Genomic DNA, 17,267 nt, shown 5'->3' on the forward strand with positions numbered 1-17,267 from the left:
ATTTTTCTTTATAACCGTCGAAAAGTTTTGTCCCCTTACTTGATCTCTGAATGTTTATTTTTTCCGATTTTTGGCATATATGATCTCGAAGTATAAACAAACAAGTTTGATGGTTGGATCGTTGAAACTAGTTTTTTTGAATGCATATGCCATCAAAACAATATATTCACTAACAATTAAGAGTTTATTTATACTTTTGTTAAATATAACATAAGATTTTGTGGTATCCACTAGTGTAAATATTTTAAATTGAAGATCAAATTCAGTCATTGTATTCATATAGGGTCAAGGAGTGTAGCTGTAAAAAATCATGAAAATCGGAGTTTAAATAATTGTTAAATCATGATTTTTCATTTATAACCGTCGAAAAGTTTTGTCCCGTTACTTGATCTATGAATGTTTATTTTTTCCGATTTTTGGCGTATATGATCTCGAAATATAAAAAAACAAGTTTGATGGTTGGATCGTTGAAACTAGTTTCGTAGAATGCATATGCCATCAAAACAATATATTCACTAACAATTAAGAGTTTATTTATACTTTTGTTAAATATAACATAAGATTTTGTGGCATCCACTAGTGCAAATGTTTTAAATTGAAGATCAAATTCAGTCATTGTATTCATATAGGGTCAAGGAGTGTAGCTGTAAAAAAATCATCAAAATCGGAGTTAAAATAACCGTTAAATCGTGATTTTTCATTTATAACTATCGAAAAGTTTTGTCCCGTTAATAGATTTTTGGATTTTTTTTTTTTTGCGATTTTTGGGGTATACGATCTTGAAGTATATACAAACAAGTCTTATGGTTGGATCATTGAATGATGTGTGTGTATATATATATATTTATTTATTTATTTTGTACGTATAACACTTAAGAAATTGAATAGTATATACATTTATTAAGTAGATTTCACCTTAATTATATTTTAAATCATAAAATAAAATATTTTTATATTTTATTATTCATAACAATTATTTTAAAAAATATTGCGCTACGAACCAATTTTTCATCTCTCAAAAGTTTGCGGGACCAACAGTTCGTCGTGCAAAACTCAAAAAATTTGGGCGAGTACCAAAAATGGGACGCGGGTTTTTAAAATTAAAAAAAAAACTTTAGACTTTGCGCGACCAATATTTTTTGTCGCTCAAAACTTTGCGCGACCAATATATGTTTTTCGTCGCGCAAAAATTTGGGCGGGTACCAAAAATAGGACGCGGGAATTTTTTTATATAATTGTTTTAGACTTTGCGCGACCAATATGTATTTTTCGTCGCGCAAAAAGTTAAAAATTTTGGCGGGTACCAAAAATGGGATGCGGGAAATTTTTTTTTTAAAAATAATTTTTTTAGACTTTGCGCGACCAATATTCTTGTTTTCGTCGCTCAAAACTTTGCGGGACCAATATGTTTCGTCACGCAAAACTTTGCGCGACCAACAGTATGTTCGTCGCGCAAAGTGATACGATTTTTAAAAACTGAAATAACTCCTCCACCATTTCCTCAATTTCTTTCACTACTCTTACCTCTCCTCTCTCTTTCCCTCTCCCCAAATCCCACCCTTTCTCTCACACTCACTCCTCTCACTTAATCTCTCATCTCTCTCTTCATCTCTCACTCTCACTCACTCTCTTGGTGGGCTAGGGCAATTTGGAATCATCACTAGGGCTAGAATTGCTCTCGAACCTGCCCCCCAAAGGGTATCTCTCTCTCTCTCTTCCCTCTTCCCCCTCATATTATTATAATTAGTTGTTTCAATAGAAATGGGTTTTGGTTGGGTTCCACCTTCCCATGGTGGGACAAAAACAAGTCCTCAAAAGCAAGGTATGATGAGCTTGACCTACCAAAGGGGGTTTCGAAGGGATCGAATATGGGTCCATGAATTGGAGCTTTTTGAACCCATTATTCAAACGGGTATTCTATAGCTGGCAATGTTGTTGACGTGTCCTCTTTGCTTCTTTAACTAACATGGTCTCTTTCTCTATTTCCTTTTTTTTATTTTTATTTTTTTATTATTGCTTTATTTGCTGCCCTTGTCAAACAGGTGAGGTGGATCCGAGTACTGTATTCCAACTTTTCGGCTTTTACCAAAGATCAGGAATTCCTCATCTCTCTGCACGGGCAACCCTCCACCCACAAGTTCGATTATGTCGAGGGTTTCGTGATTGTAGATGGAGGCTTCATCAACAATTGGAGGTCGTCTTTCTTCTCTCCTAGCAACCCTGTCAAAATCACCTCTATTAATTCTCAAGGGGGTGTATTAGGATTTTATTATTGTACTTTGTTAATTTATGTGTACATTTTGAATATTATATATATTTATTGGATAATTTGATCACTATTTTTCATGTGTAATTTTATTTTGAATATGTCAATTTAAATTAAAGTAATTAAGAAAAATCTTACAATTAAATTAAATTTAAAAAGTAAAAATTTGAAAAAATTAATATAATTAAATTAATATCAATTTAAATTAAAGTGATTTTTAAAAAATCATACAATTAAATTACATTTAAAAAGTAAAAATTTGAAGAAATTAATATTAAAGAAATAATAAAACAAAAAGTCAAAAACCTTGCGCGACAAAATATTTTGTAGCGCAAACTATTAAATTAGTTTATTTTCATTAAAAAAATTTAAAACACAAAAAATATTTGGTCGCGCAAATATTTGTGCGACGTTAGTATTCGTCGCGCAAAACTCTAAAAATGTGGGCGGGTGCCAAAAATGGGAAGCGGGACTTTGCGCTACCAATGTTTTTCGTCGCGCAAAGTTACTTTGCGCGACCAATATTTTTTCGTCGCACAAAGTTACTTTGCGCGACCAATGAAAAAACTTGGTCGCGCAAAGTCTTTCTTCACGATCTTTGTGAGACAGATTCTGCGCGACGAAGTTTCTGTCGCGTTAAAATTTGTGCGACTACAATGTATTTTGCGCGACGAAATTCTCTTCGTCGCGCAAAGTGTAAAATGTAGTAGTGCAATATCTGGCCTTGTACAATGGACCTGCCACAATTATTAAGCATAGTTTCATTAGGCTCATAAGGAGTTGCTGCTTCTTTAATTTGCAAATGCTTAAATTTAAGAAGCAATTTCTCAATATAATGTGACTGGCACTAGGCATAACCCCGACTATGCTTCTTTACTTTAATTCCTAAGATAGTATTCACTTCTTTCAAGTCCTTCATCTTGAACTTTGAATTTAGATACTTCTTAATTTCATATACACCTTTCATATTTGTACTAAAAATTAAAAAGTCATCAACATATAAGCATAAAATAACATGATAGTCATTTGTCAAAATATATGCACTTATCAGCATTATTATGTCTAAATCTATAAGATAAAATGAAATTATCAAATTTTTCATGCCATTGTTTGGGTGCTTGTTTCAATCCATACAATGATTTGATCAACTTACAAACTTTCTTTTCATTTATAAGGAGAACAAACCCTTCTGGACCCGACAACCTTCCCACTCTCTAGAGCAGCTCAATTCGGAAGAGACAGAGTGTCGAAAAAAGGGACCAACAAAACTATTATATTGTTTAATTTCATATTTGTTTTAGACTATAACCTATTGGTGATGTATTGAATCGGGTTAGTGTTGTGCATCTACTTACAGAAGTTCCTATCTTCACTGTTAGAAAACAAGGTCATCATTCGCTAAACTTTAGGTCACATCGTTCAGAGACTGAGAAATAACACTTTTCTTTAAGCCCGACTTCTCACGCTCCATTGTTTTTGTTGAAGTATAAATTGTTTCCAGGTGTATGGCTCTTATGCTATCACGTTTTGTTGGACTTATAGGTCCAGATTCATGCCAAGTGTACAGCTCATAGGATGGTACAATTGTGTATTGGCTGAGTCGTTGTTGTACTGGTTATAGAATATATTGATAGTGAAATGACATCACACAATGAGTGTGTGCATGATTACAATCATTGCCTAGCAGACTCTCTCTCTCTCCCTTTTTTCTCTCTGAAACATTCTCTCATAAACTTTATGTGCAAGAATATCTGCTACTCTGTAAAACTCCAACAGTTTTCTAATAGCTCTGAAGTCTACATTATTTTCTGTAAAACAACCACTTGAATTTTCAGAAATCAATTGAAACAAATCTGGGCTTCCCAAATTTCTATTCTCTCTCTCATCTTTACATATTGTCACCAAATTTCTCCAGAGTTCCTAGAGTACGAAGAATATAGAAAAATGCTCGAAAAATAAAATTAATTTGAACCAAAACATGGCTAGTCAGATAGTAACAAAAAGAAGAGGTAAAAAAAAAAACATAACTAATTACCATGACAACAACAATAAAAGAAAATTAAAGACTTTCAACATTTCATTTCATTTAAGTAGGCAATGTCAAAACATCAATTAAATCAAATATCAGTTGTGCCGCCACCACCACCACCATCAAACTCCATGCAAAAAAAAATTGAGCTAGCTACTTAGGTTGACAAATTTGGTCCAAACATATACATATATTTTTTCATTTGACCAAGCTTTTCTAGGGAATTGGAAGGTGCATTGTAAATCTTCATCTTGACCACCAGTTCTACTACTTTTAGGGTTCACAAAGGGCTCAAGATAGAGTAGCTGAAATTTTCAGATGTAAGAGACTACTCGCTAAGATGTTGATCAACTAATTCATCCACTAAAGCACGTGTCAAATAAAATAGGGCAAATATTTAGTTATGCTCAGATACGCTCATATTTTTATTCTTCTCCAATATGGAGGTATTTATACAAGTACAAAGATGTGTTAACTCTAAATAAAATATGAAATATATCTAAATTACAATAGGAAGTAAATCTCTATTACAATAGGACTAAATAATAATTGGTAAGTAACCAAAATTCTAATAAAATAAGGAACCAAAATCCTAACTAAGGACTTGCCAACACCCCCCTCAAGTTAGGCAAAGATATTTCGCATGCCCAACTTGACAAGTGAGTCATAGAACACCATACTTGAGAAGCACCAATTGTAGAGAAGGTCTTTTCGTCAACCACGAGTGAAACAAGTGACAAACTAAAGTAAAGTTCGCAGCGGAAACACAAACAGAGCAGGTCACATAGCAGAACATAGAAACCCTGTGAGCACGGCAATAGGTAAGGCAGAACACAGAAACCCTGTGAGTACGGCAGTGGATAAGGTAGAACACAGAAATCCTGTAAGCACGACAGTAGATAAGGCAGAAGCAAAGACAAAGGGCAAGGCCACAACAACAACAACGACAATGACCAGATCAACGGAAAGCAAAGAAAGCAAAGGCAACATCAACGGTGGCAACATCGACCACAATCATTGTAGTTTCTCAAGCTCTAAGTTTAGATTAAGAATTACTTCTCTAGGTGTTCTTATCTGCCTACATTCTGATGGAAAACAATGCGTTTGACAAAGGTAAATTCTGCATTACACTACATTGCATTCACTAAATTTCTTAAGATTATGACTAGTCATCTTTCCTTCGTATGATAGTCATCTTGCATTCGTATGACTAGTCATTTTTCTTTCGTATGACTAGTCAACCTTTGTTTCAATTAGGATTTCCAGCTCATTGTTTCCAGCTGGGGCTTAACCATTTTTTTGTCCTTTTCTACGAATTTCTCAGCTGCCATGTGTCTATTTTGACCTAGGAATTTTTGGTAAAAGCCAAAGAATTCCTCATTTGGCAGCCGTCACTTTTGGGGACAAGTTTTTGGAAAGTTTCATAGCAAACTTTCGCTTCTTCTTCCTCAAGAGTAACCTTCATATTTTTCATCTTTGAGTTTTTCAAATTGTTTCTTTTTGAAAACTGCATTTGAAATATGAAAACTTCATCTTGCTAGATCAAACACTCTATCATATACATCTAGGTCAGATTCAAGATTGATTTCTTCAAGAGTATGGTTTCTTGAAAAAATTGGTCATTTTCTCCATGAATCCAAATTTCATTTCTGTCTGAGTTAGAGCTTGCAAGCTAGTGCCATGGGATGAAAGAGCTGGAGAAGGAGCTGCCATTGCCATGAAGACCTGAGCTTCAAGCTTTGCTAAGTTGGAGAAGAAGATTGCACAAAGGAGGTATAGCTCATCTTCCTAAATAGACCTAGGAATTTCTTGAGCTTGCTCGTGTTCTTTGTAAGAATCTTTTTTCTTAGTGGATTGCCTGGTCGGTTGATGACCCCCAGTTTTTCCCAATGATGGATTTCTGAGTAAACAATTTCTTGTTTCCATCTCTGTAAATTTTCTGGGTTTGTGTTCTTGATAGTTGACTAGTCATCTGGATTTGTGCGGTTGACTAGTCATCTTTTTTTGCTGTTTGGTGTTTGCTTGATTATGTTGTCTTCATACACTTTCACCATAGTTGTTGCTAGCACATGGGATGCCTAGATTGACGGGTCCTTCTAAGTGCCTAGGTTGTCACTAGTAATTCTCTACGCTTGCAGGTACATCTTGGTATGCTCTGTGTATGTTATTGTTTGGTATAATTCATATCTAACAGTTGACTAGTCATAAGAGTATTTGGTCAAGGTCTAGAGTGTGTGAAGTTTGTTGCGTTCTTGGTTGAATATCTTTTAAATTTACCTCTCGTCACCTAAGTACCAATTTCAACTGGCACCAGTAAAGGACATAGTAGTCAGCAGCAATAACAATGACAAATACTTCCATTATCGTACAGACAACTTATCTTCACTCCCCCTCTCCCCCTGAAGAGAACGGGTCATCAGAACCATAAGAGAAGTGGCACTTAAGAAACAGAAGCTGACTGACGCTCAAATGTAGAAGAATCAGTCATGGCAGATAGTTAGCTAAATTGCAGTGGAATAGATGAGCAGCGATGTCACTCCCCCTCAAATCCGACGATGTATGAGAGTCCAAATTTGGAGAAAGCAACACCGAAAAATAAAGTTGCAGCACCCAAATAAAGTTGCATCTATTTCCCCATCAAATCTGACACTGGTAAAGGGTCGAGATTTGGCAGAAGATAAATTGAAATAATAGTAAAGAGACTCAAACATGCCAGTCTCGTGGCAGAAACAAATGCAAGAGGGGAAGGTGGTAGCATAAAGCTGTCCCATGAAGAAAAATATTTAGAAAAAGGGAATAGTAAAGGAGGAAACCCAACAAATCATGAACAGAGACAAAGACAAAGATAAGGTGCTCAAACAGGAATTAGAGCAAAGGACACCGAAAAAAGGAAACCTTTCATGTGTGGAATAGGAATAGATAGAGTGCCCATCAAAAGGAAGCAATATTATATAAGGGAGTTGTGAAAGCGAGAGATAATGCAGTGAGAGAACAACAAAATGGAAAAGGTTGGTAAAAGAAAGATGAGAAATAGAGAGGACCTGAAAAGAGTTTGGTAGCATAGCAGGGGAAACCACATCGATAGATCAAAGAGGAAGAAACTAAAGATATTTAAAAAGTAAAGCATGGGAAATTGCATGTGACAATTTTGAAAAAGAAACTAGTGGAAGAAAGTGAGGTGCTAGAACCGAAAAAAGGATAGAATAATGTTGTGATTGAAGGAAAATAATGACAAAGGAAGGTATCTGAGGAAATAGACAGACAGAGAAAGGGATGAATATTGGAAAGAGGCCAAAGGTAGAAAGAAATAAGCATAAGGGTAATAGGGAAGGAGATAGAAAAATAAATAATAAACACCCAACGGGAAAGGCTAGAGTGACAAAGATGGAGAGATGGCGTGGGGAAAGAACACAACAAACACCAGCCATTGGGCATAGACAAACAAAAGAGATAAACATAAATAAAAGAGAGCTAAATAGAGCAAAGAGAGAAACAGAGAAAGGGTACTCAAAACTGAGAAGCGGAAAGGCAACTCAAGAGAACAGCCAAAGAAGACAGAGATCAGCAGAACAGTCAAAGGAAAGGCTCGGCGAGCGGTGACGAGGCTCGAGAAGGAAAGCAACGGCTCGGTGAGCGGTGACGAGGCTCACGGAGTAAAGAGACCTGTTATGAAGTTTCAAAGATAAAGAAGCTGGGACATCAAGAAAGACCATCGGGCATACAAAGATTAAAAATAAAAAAATTTGGAACAGTAGCAAAGAAGCATGTGAAGGCTAGGTGGTGGTGAAAACACATATGAGAGGATTGATCAAAAGAAGATGACTATACAAGATGAAGACCCATGATGGATTAGGAATGAGGAGTGCCAACGACTCTCAATTTGACAGAGGTTATCACATGTTAGAAACTAGGCTTTGATATCATGTCAAACAAAGTAGAAATACAATAGGAAGTAAATCTCTATTATAATAGGACTAAATAATAATTGGTAAGTAACCAAAATTCTAATAAAATAAGGAACCAAAATCCTAACTAAGTAAGGAACCAAAATCCTAACTAAATAAGGACTTGCCAACAGCACGACCTTGATGCACTATGAGAATCGAGGCGCTGGCCACAATGTTGGACGATGCCAATGCATCTCCCAAGGGTCCGAGCTCCGGGCAGTCACCCCACTCGGATAGCCCGAACGTGAGTGGTGAGGAACCTGTTTGCCCTCTTCCCACAATATAAAGATTATAGTCACTTCCCATGGAGCTTATCAATTTGAGAGTTTCTTCTCCATTGTTCAACACCTCGTGAATTAATTTTATGGAAGGTTGGTTCCTAGTATTGAGCACAAAGCTCTCTATATATTGGTCGTCTAGTTGTTTCTCCTTCTCATTTTCCTCTATCACCTCTAAAATATTCTTCTCTTCGTCCTCATCATGATCGTGATCATTATTATTAGGATTGTTGGGAGGGAGATCTGAATGAACTGCCGCATCTTTACTGACGATGAAACGAACCACAGTTAATCTGATATTAGGTTTAGGGTTAGGATTGCTGGCCATCCTCCATGCATATGCCAATGCCTCGCGGTCATCTGACCCACTAATGAAGAGCATGGCACAGCGGCAGCAGCCATGGCCATCTTCATTTTTAATGTTAGATGAATCGGTGAGTCCACGATCCACGAAGATGGCCACCGAACAAGAAGCGTTCTCTAGAAGGTTCTTGTTAATGCCTCTAAAAGAGGGGTTTCCGTTGTCCATTCCCCCGTCAATGGTGGATTGCTTGTGGAAAGGAATGATTATGAGGTCTGCACTCTTGTCGTCCGCAAGGTTGCAAATGTCCTCATGCATGGAGGCGTAAGAGGACACAACAGTTAGTGCCTCCACGAACAAGCTGCTTTCTTCACTTTCGGTCTCAAGTTTTTCAAAGGCAGCGACAATTTGGTCAGAAGGCGAAGAGTGCTTTTGATTTTTGGCTGTAATTTTACTTGTCTTACGAATATTGCTGCATGTGTCGTGGACTATGAGCATGGCAGAAGCATGGCCACTGAGCTCCACCAGATGGACCGCAAAGACGAACATCGGGGATTGTTTAGTGGGATTGGAAATCTCCAACAGATTGATGACGCTTGAAACATTGCTTGTTGAATGGAAGCAAGTAAGGATTCGAAACTCTGAGTTGGGTTGTATGCTTCTTATGCTTCTGTGCTTGTGCTGCTTAGATGGCACATTCGACTTGTAAATCAAAGCCAAAATGGGTCCAACTGCTGCCGTCATTATCAAAATTGCAAGCATCATTACTGAAAAAGTATTGTGGTCCAAAACCTGCATTTATATATATATATATATATATATATATATATATTTGCCAATTAAAACAATATAAAATCAGGAATTTAACACATGGTTTTAAGATATATATTTCTTAGATGTAATCTATGTGTACTATTGTTTAGGAGAACACTTGGTACCATTGTGTTAAATTTCGGGGAGACAGGCCAGCGGTCAATTACCAGCAACATCAATATTATCCCCAACTTGATTAATTAATCATGGAATATTGTGTGTATGTGGGTGGGGAAGAGGCCGCTGCACATGCAATAAGGAAATAGTTGTACATAATAGTATATACATACATGTAAGTCCCGCCCAGAATTGAGGATTATTATAGCCAGCAGGCCTTTGGTGTTCATGACTAGTCCGAAAGCCAAACTGTCCCTCACCGACATTTTGTTGATGATGGCAGCGACGAAAGTCACAACAAATTTAGCGAGGAAAGCCAGGGCAACAATTGACATGACAATTAGAAGGCTTGTACTGCGAAAGACAACAACGACATGCGTTCTCATCCCAAGAATCAAAAAGAAGAGGGGCAACAAGATTTTTGACACAAAGTCCTCAACCTTTTCGGTGATTGCAGTTTTGAGCTCTCCCTTGGGCAAAATGGCTCCCAACATGAAGGCCCCAAGAATGGAGTGTGACCCGAACGCATCACTAATGAACCCAAACAGTAGAACCCCGGCCATGATAAAGCATATTTGGCTGTCCATGTCGTACTTTTCTTCAAAAAAGCTCGTGTTACGAACCATCCACAACAGCGCTGGACGAAGCCCGTATACACAGAATATGATCAATGTGAAAGTGGACAACACCGTGTAAAGTTTGCCATCGCTGATTGTGGCCACCGTGATGACAAGAAGAACTGAAGACATAAGGTCGTTGATGACGCTTACGGAGAGGGCGGTCCGGCCAACGTCACTGTGCAGTAGCTTAGCATTGGCAAGTACTCGGGCAAGTTCGGCGAAGTTGGTGGTGGTAAGGGTGATGCCCCAGAATAAAGGACCATAAGTGGTCGCCTTTAGTGGGCGGGAGTTGGGTGTTAGGGTTTTATGCAGGAGATAGCCAAGAGGGAGGGGAACCAGAATTCCAGCAGTGGCAATGCTCCAAACTTTTTTTCTGGCCTGCAAAATTGGCTTGAAATCGACCTCTAAGCCCTGGAGGAACATGTAGTATATCAACCCCAAGTTGGCCATTGTCTCTATGGTCAATGTGCTTTTGACTGGAAATAGGTATTTGCGAGAGAACTGGGTTTTCTGGATATAAGATGGACCCAAAATTATGCCACCCTGCAATGTGCGTGCCAATGTATTATTATTTGTCTTTGTCATTAAAATATCAATATTATATGTATAGATGTGATATTCTCAATGAAAATTCGTGTTTCACCAGGTACGTAATCGTTTGTCTCTCGCTATAAAATTCTGATAATAAAGCATAGAGCATAGAGCATAGAGATATAGAATAGAATTACAGCTTACTTACAATAATGTAAGCAACGATGCGAGGTTGGTGCAAAGGTGCAAGGAGAAGCTTGAGAAGGTGGCATATAAACATAATGAGACCTAGTTGGGTGAAGAAGAGAGGAAGAGTTGAAAGCACGGCATTCTCAGCCTTCCACACCCCAGTCACGTGTGTTATCGTTTTATTATAACATACCCTCGTAACATCTGCTTCTACTACCCCGCCATTGTCCCGTAGCGCATCATCCATTACATACGATACTTATATTTACAATTCTTTTTTATAAAAGCGTTGTTAAAGAATTGGAGGATTCGAACAAAAGACCTCAAATGCAAAAGAAACTGCTCTTACCTAGTTGAGCTACAAACTCTATTTACAAATTAGATAATAGGAATTCTGGGTTTCTGTCAGCCCTCCCTAGCTATCTCATGACGTCTTTCTTTTGCCTTGATGACGTCCAAATCGCTAGAAACACCACTCTCATCAAAGACAAAGACAAAGACTATGACAATGAAAATAGAAAAGAAAAGTGATTGTTATCACACAACACAAATTAAAGAGGAATGAATAGAAATCAAAGTTTCCATAGTGAGGGATTAATTAGTTAATTAGTTGCGCCTAAACTAGCTGTAACCTCTTCTTAATTTGTTGGTTGTTCGTTCAGTTTGGTTGGCATCCACGCATTATTAGACTTTTTCTTTTCTTTTCTTTTTTTCGGTGGCATCCATATATGCATTAGACTCTTCTTAATAAAGCTGTAATTTGGTCCACTTTCGCCGCTTCCATGCAGTTGTCGTTAACTAATCTTTTGTCCCAACAGAGTGCCCTGAACCAAGATGTTGATGATCTGCCTTATTGTTAGTATGAAATTTGTATTGTCATTTCCTACACTTTAGTATAGGTGAAAAATTAGTGTGTGAAGAATTGTTACTGGACGTTTTGGCACAACTCGTTCAATCTCATACTTCCAAGGCATGACTAGAGTGATATGAGAAACTGATTTCAGGTAACTCATGACATAATCATGCATTCATTATAGGATTCCTAATTGGAGTTATTTTCACTCAAAGTATTTTTATCTTAATCTTATTTTTAATAGGATTAGATTTTATCTCTTAATATTACTTTCGTAGTTGAACTCTATTTTGATTTAGATTAAAAATATTATGTTTTCATTATCTTGGACTTGGAAAGGATGTTTTAATTAATATCCTATTTGGTTTCGTGTTTACATCTTGATATATATTGTTTCATTGGATAAACAATTGATTGGAGTGCAATTGAGAATATGACGAAACCATATAGGATTCTATGACTATCAAATTCGCATGGCAAGATATTGAGTTGTGGTTGTGGGTCTTCACGTGGATTGTGGAGAATAAGTTTTGTATGAATCATCGTGTGCATCTCTTTGGTTTTGTACAGCTTTTGATATTTGTGTTGAGCATATAGAATTCTTAAGCAAAAGGTGATGTGCATATATTTGAGATAAATCATCAAGTGTTCTATGTTTACTTGGTGATTTATCAAACACTTTAATAATTCATATTGCATTCATATGCATGTTGGTGACTCATACGGTTGAGGGCACCAAGACCGTGCTGGAGATTTTCCTCCGGCGAGCTTGAAGCAATCGTGGCCAGTATTGCGTTCAACATAAGGATTGTCGAAGACCATCCCGTGACATAAGTTGAGTTACGAAGAAGTAGGTAAACATTATCTAGAATGTGTCTAGGATAAGTGTGTGAGTACTTCTTGTAATCATTGTTCTATAGTGGATTTGTGTTGGACTGAGGAGTCCCGTGGATTTTCCCCAGAGGTGGGGTTTTACCACGTAAAATAATTCTATGCGTGTTCTTTTATTTTATGCTCATCACGTTTCAGGATTGATAAGCCATATCAATCCTGCTATCGAAGTTTATTTTTACTTATTTAATTATAATCTTAAATTAGCCTATTCACCCTCCTCTAGGCATTTTTAGTCATCCTACATGTATTTTCACTTATAACTAATCTTTGATGTGAAACTTACCAAATCAGATGTTGAGTAAAAACTGAAATATGGAAAGACTTTGAGGTACGATTTGAATTGTTTTCTTAAAGTGTTATTTGTCCCCCACTCAATTGAGTTTGATAATGGGTTCTTGGCAAACCACTGTTTCTGATATCTTGCTCTGTTAACAATAGGAAGTATTTATAGAATATAGAAGGAATTCATTCAATTTATTTGAAAGTGTGCAACTCCACTTTCTCAAAGGACACTACCTTTACTATAAGCTCTAGACAAAGTAGGCTCACTATCACAGTATAAACAAATGGACGACATCAGTTGTGGCCACAACTTTATTTCTAATAACATATTTCTAAGCCATCCGCTTCTTTACCTGCTCCTGCCAATGCCATAAATTCAGATTCCATAGTTGAATGTGCTATACATGTTTGTTTCTTTGAAACCCAAGAAATTGCTCCTCTGACAATTGTATGTTGGCGTGACTTGTGGATATTGACTTAGTTTCCTTACACACCAAGAATTCCTATTATAATTGTAATTGATTTACTTTAATTCCTGATTTCCTACTACAAATAGATTTAGGAATTTATTATTTACTTGCCCATTCAGGTTTTGTTGTATTATAAATATGACCTCCTACAAGGAGAAGAATACACAGAAAATTCCCACAAACAAATATTCTCTCATAGTTTTCATATTTTAGCATGGTATCAGAGCGGCGATCTTGGAATTGCTTACTCTAGTTTCAAACCCCTGCCGCTGCTATGGGGGTTGATGATTTTTTCAACCCTCATGGAGGTAGCACCACCGACTCCTTCTCTCATTCTCCACCAACCATCGTTGAGTTGAGTGCCCAGATGGCTCCGCTCCTACAGATGCAAACTTTGACCCCGAACCCGATCCAGAATCAGGATCCTCTTTTGACGACCCCGACCCCGACCCCGACTATGACGACGACGACCCCGACCCCGACTACGAAGACGACCCCGACCCCCACTCCGATGATGACCCCAACCCCGAATTTGTCTTTGATTCAGACCCTGATCCCGATTTCGACTCCGACTCCGGCCCCGACTCAGGCTCAGATTCCGATCCCAATTCTTACTCAACCTGTATCCTATGCATCTTCCGCTGCACAGATTATGACTTCTAGACTAACGACCCCGACACATGGACCAGATTGCGCATATTGTGGTGATCCGAGACACACTTGTGAGACTTGTTTTAAATCGCATGGCTACCCCAATTGGTGGGCTACTCTTACAGATCGAGGACAATGCAATATGACCAATAATGGTACTGGTTATGGATTCCATACTTCCGATAAGATTGATTCCAAGAGCTGGATAATTGATTCCGGTGCAACCGATCATATGACGTTTGATCCTGATGATTTTCTGAATACTACACAACCTCGACGAACCTGTATTGCAAATGCCAATGGTGTTACTTATCCTGTGACAGGGGCTGGCACTGTTGCACTCTCATCCTCTTTCACACTGTCTAATACTTTACTTGTTCCATCTTTATCCACTAAATTGTTGTCAGTTAGTCAGCTTACTGAACAATTGAATTGTTGTGTACTCATTTACCCGAGTTTTTTTTTTGCTTCAGGATATTCACACTAAGGAGATTCTTGGTCGTGGTACTAAGAGAGGGGGGCTATATTATGTCGATGACTTCAGTCCCGGCATGGCTAACAGCGTGACAAATCCCTTTGATAGCAAACAAAAGCAAATCTGGTTGTGGCACCGTCGATTGGGACATCCGTCTTTTAGTTATATGAAGCATCTTATACCAGATTTATTCTCAGGTTTCAAGGACTCCGACTTCACATGTGATACTTGTATTTTGGCCAAGAGTCACCGTGTGCCCTACCCGTTGAGTACGAACAAGTGTACTACTCCATTTACGTTAATTCATTCTGATGTCCGGGGACCTTCTCCTATCACTGCTCCTTCTGGTGTTCGATGGTTTGTCACATTCATCGATGATTGTACACGGATGACATGGCTTTATTTGCTGAAGAATAAAAATGAAGTGTTTTCCTGTTTTCAGTCCTTCCACAAACAGATGAAAACTCAGTTTAATGCTCAAATCCAGATTCTTCTCTCAGACAATGGTGGAGAATTTGTCAATCATGACTTTCAGACTTACTTCCAACAACATGGAATTATCCATGAGACGACTTGTCCTCAGACACCACAACAAAATGGTGTTGCTGAACGAAAGAATCGACATCTTCTTGAAACCGCCTGAGCACTTCTGATTGGCGCTCATGTTCCTCGCCATCACTGGGATGATGCTATTGTCACCGCAGTTCATCTGATCAACTGCATGCCTTCTGGTGTATTGACCTTTAAAACTCCCTTACAGGTACTTGCACAACACAGACATCTGCCTTCTGTTTTGGTACTCACACCCCGAATCTTTGGATGTGTGGCTTTCGTTCATCTCCACAAAAATCAACGTAGCAAACTTGATCCATGTGCGCTTCGTTGTTTTTTTGTGGGTTATGCCACTCATCAGAAAGGCTACCGCTGTTATCACCCTCCTACCCAACGAACCTATGTCACTTTGGATGTGACCTTTCTGGAATCTGAGCTGTTCTTCCATGACCCATCATCCAATTCTACACTTCAAGGGGAGATACGAAGTGAAGAGAAGAATTGGAGCAACTTGGAAAATAAAGAAATTCTCCTTTGTACAGAAATGATTGATCATTCCGAGTCTGGAGCACGAGATTACTCTCTGTCGAAAAGCGACCAATCGCCCATTCATAGCGATCAATTGCCTGACCCACCTGATCCATGCGAAGATATTTCTGATCCGAGTCTCACACCTACAGACAATATAGAACAACAAGATGAAGACCCCCCTCTAACTCAACAGTACCAACAGACCAATCTCCTGAGAATATCCTTGAGGTAACTACTCCTACTAGACTTGTGCATTTAGATGATAAAACTATTGGATATCAATTACCTTTCAGGCAAAATCGTGGGAAGCCACCAAACCGTTATTCACCTTATATTGGCAAGACATCCAAGTATCCAATTGCAAATCATGTATCCACTGAGAAGCTGTCTGAACCACTCAAGGCTTTTGTGCATCAGTTGTCTGCTATCCATATTCCAACCAAGGTCTCTGAAGCATTGAAAGATCCTAAGTGGGTCCAAGCTATAAAAGAGGAGATGAAAGCCCTTGAGAAAAATCAGACTTGGACATTGGAGACTATACCCCGAGGAAAAAAGACTATCGGATGTAGATGGGTGTTTACTATAAAACACAATGCAGATGGATCTATCGAGCGATACAAGGCAAGACTTGTGGCAAAAGGGTACACACAAACCTATGGTATAGACTATGAAGAAACCTTTGCTCCAGTTGCAAAGTTAAACACCGTCAGAGTCTTATTGTCCCTTGCAGCTAATTTGGATTGGCCACTACACCAGTTTGATGTAAAGAATGCTTTTCTACATGGCGAACTCACGGAGGAGGTGTACATGGACATTCCTCCTGGATATAATACTACTGAGACTGGAACAGTTTGCAGGTTACAAAAAGCATTGTATGGATTGAAACAATCACCACGTGCATGGTTTGGACGGTTCACCATGGCAATGAAGAACAATGGTTTCAAACAGTGCAACTCTGATCATACTCTGTTCTTGAAACATCGAAAAGGAAAGGTAACAGCATTAATAATCTATGTTGATGATATGATTATTACTGGGAATGATAAACAAGAAATATCACAGCTACAAGACTATCTGGCTACGGAGTTTGAGATGAAGGATCTAGGTGGACTCAAGTATTTCTTGGGAATTGAGGTGGTTCGATCGTAGCAAGGCATATTTCTCTCTCAAAGGAAATATGTCTTAGACTTGTTGACAGACACAGGAATGCTAGATTGTAAACCTGTGGACACTCCTATTGTTCAGAATCATCATCTTGGAGAATATCAGGATCAAGTTCTAACTAACAAAGAAAGATACCAAAGGTTAGTGGGAAGATTGATCTATTTGTCACATACTCAACCAGACATTGCTTATGCGGTGAGCGTTGTCAGTCAATTTATGCACTCTCCAAGTGAAGACCATATGAATGCAGTTCTTCGGATACTTAGATATTTGAAGTCTGCACCTGGAAAAAGACTTATGTTCT

At 38.2% G+C, this 17,267-nt stretch overlaps 1 pseudogene; it reads right to left on the reverse strand.

Moving 5' to 3' along the window:
- Positions 1-4,575: 4,575 nt before the first annotated feature.
- On the reverse strand, positions 4,576-11,338 carry LOC117625638 (annotated as a pseudogene).
- Between the last annotated feature and the right edge of the window lie 5,929 nt (positions 11,339-17,267).

The sequence above is a fragment of the Prunus dulcis genome, chromosome 4 (assembly GCF_902201215.1).
Source record: "Prunus dulcis chromosome 4, ALMONDv2, whole genome shotgun sequence".
Lineage (NCBI taxonomy): Eukaryota > Viridiplantae > Streptophyta > Magnoliopsida > Rosales > Rosaceae > Prunus > Prunus dulcis.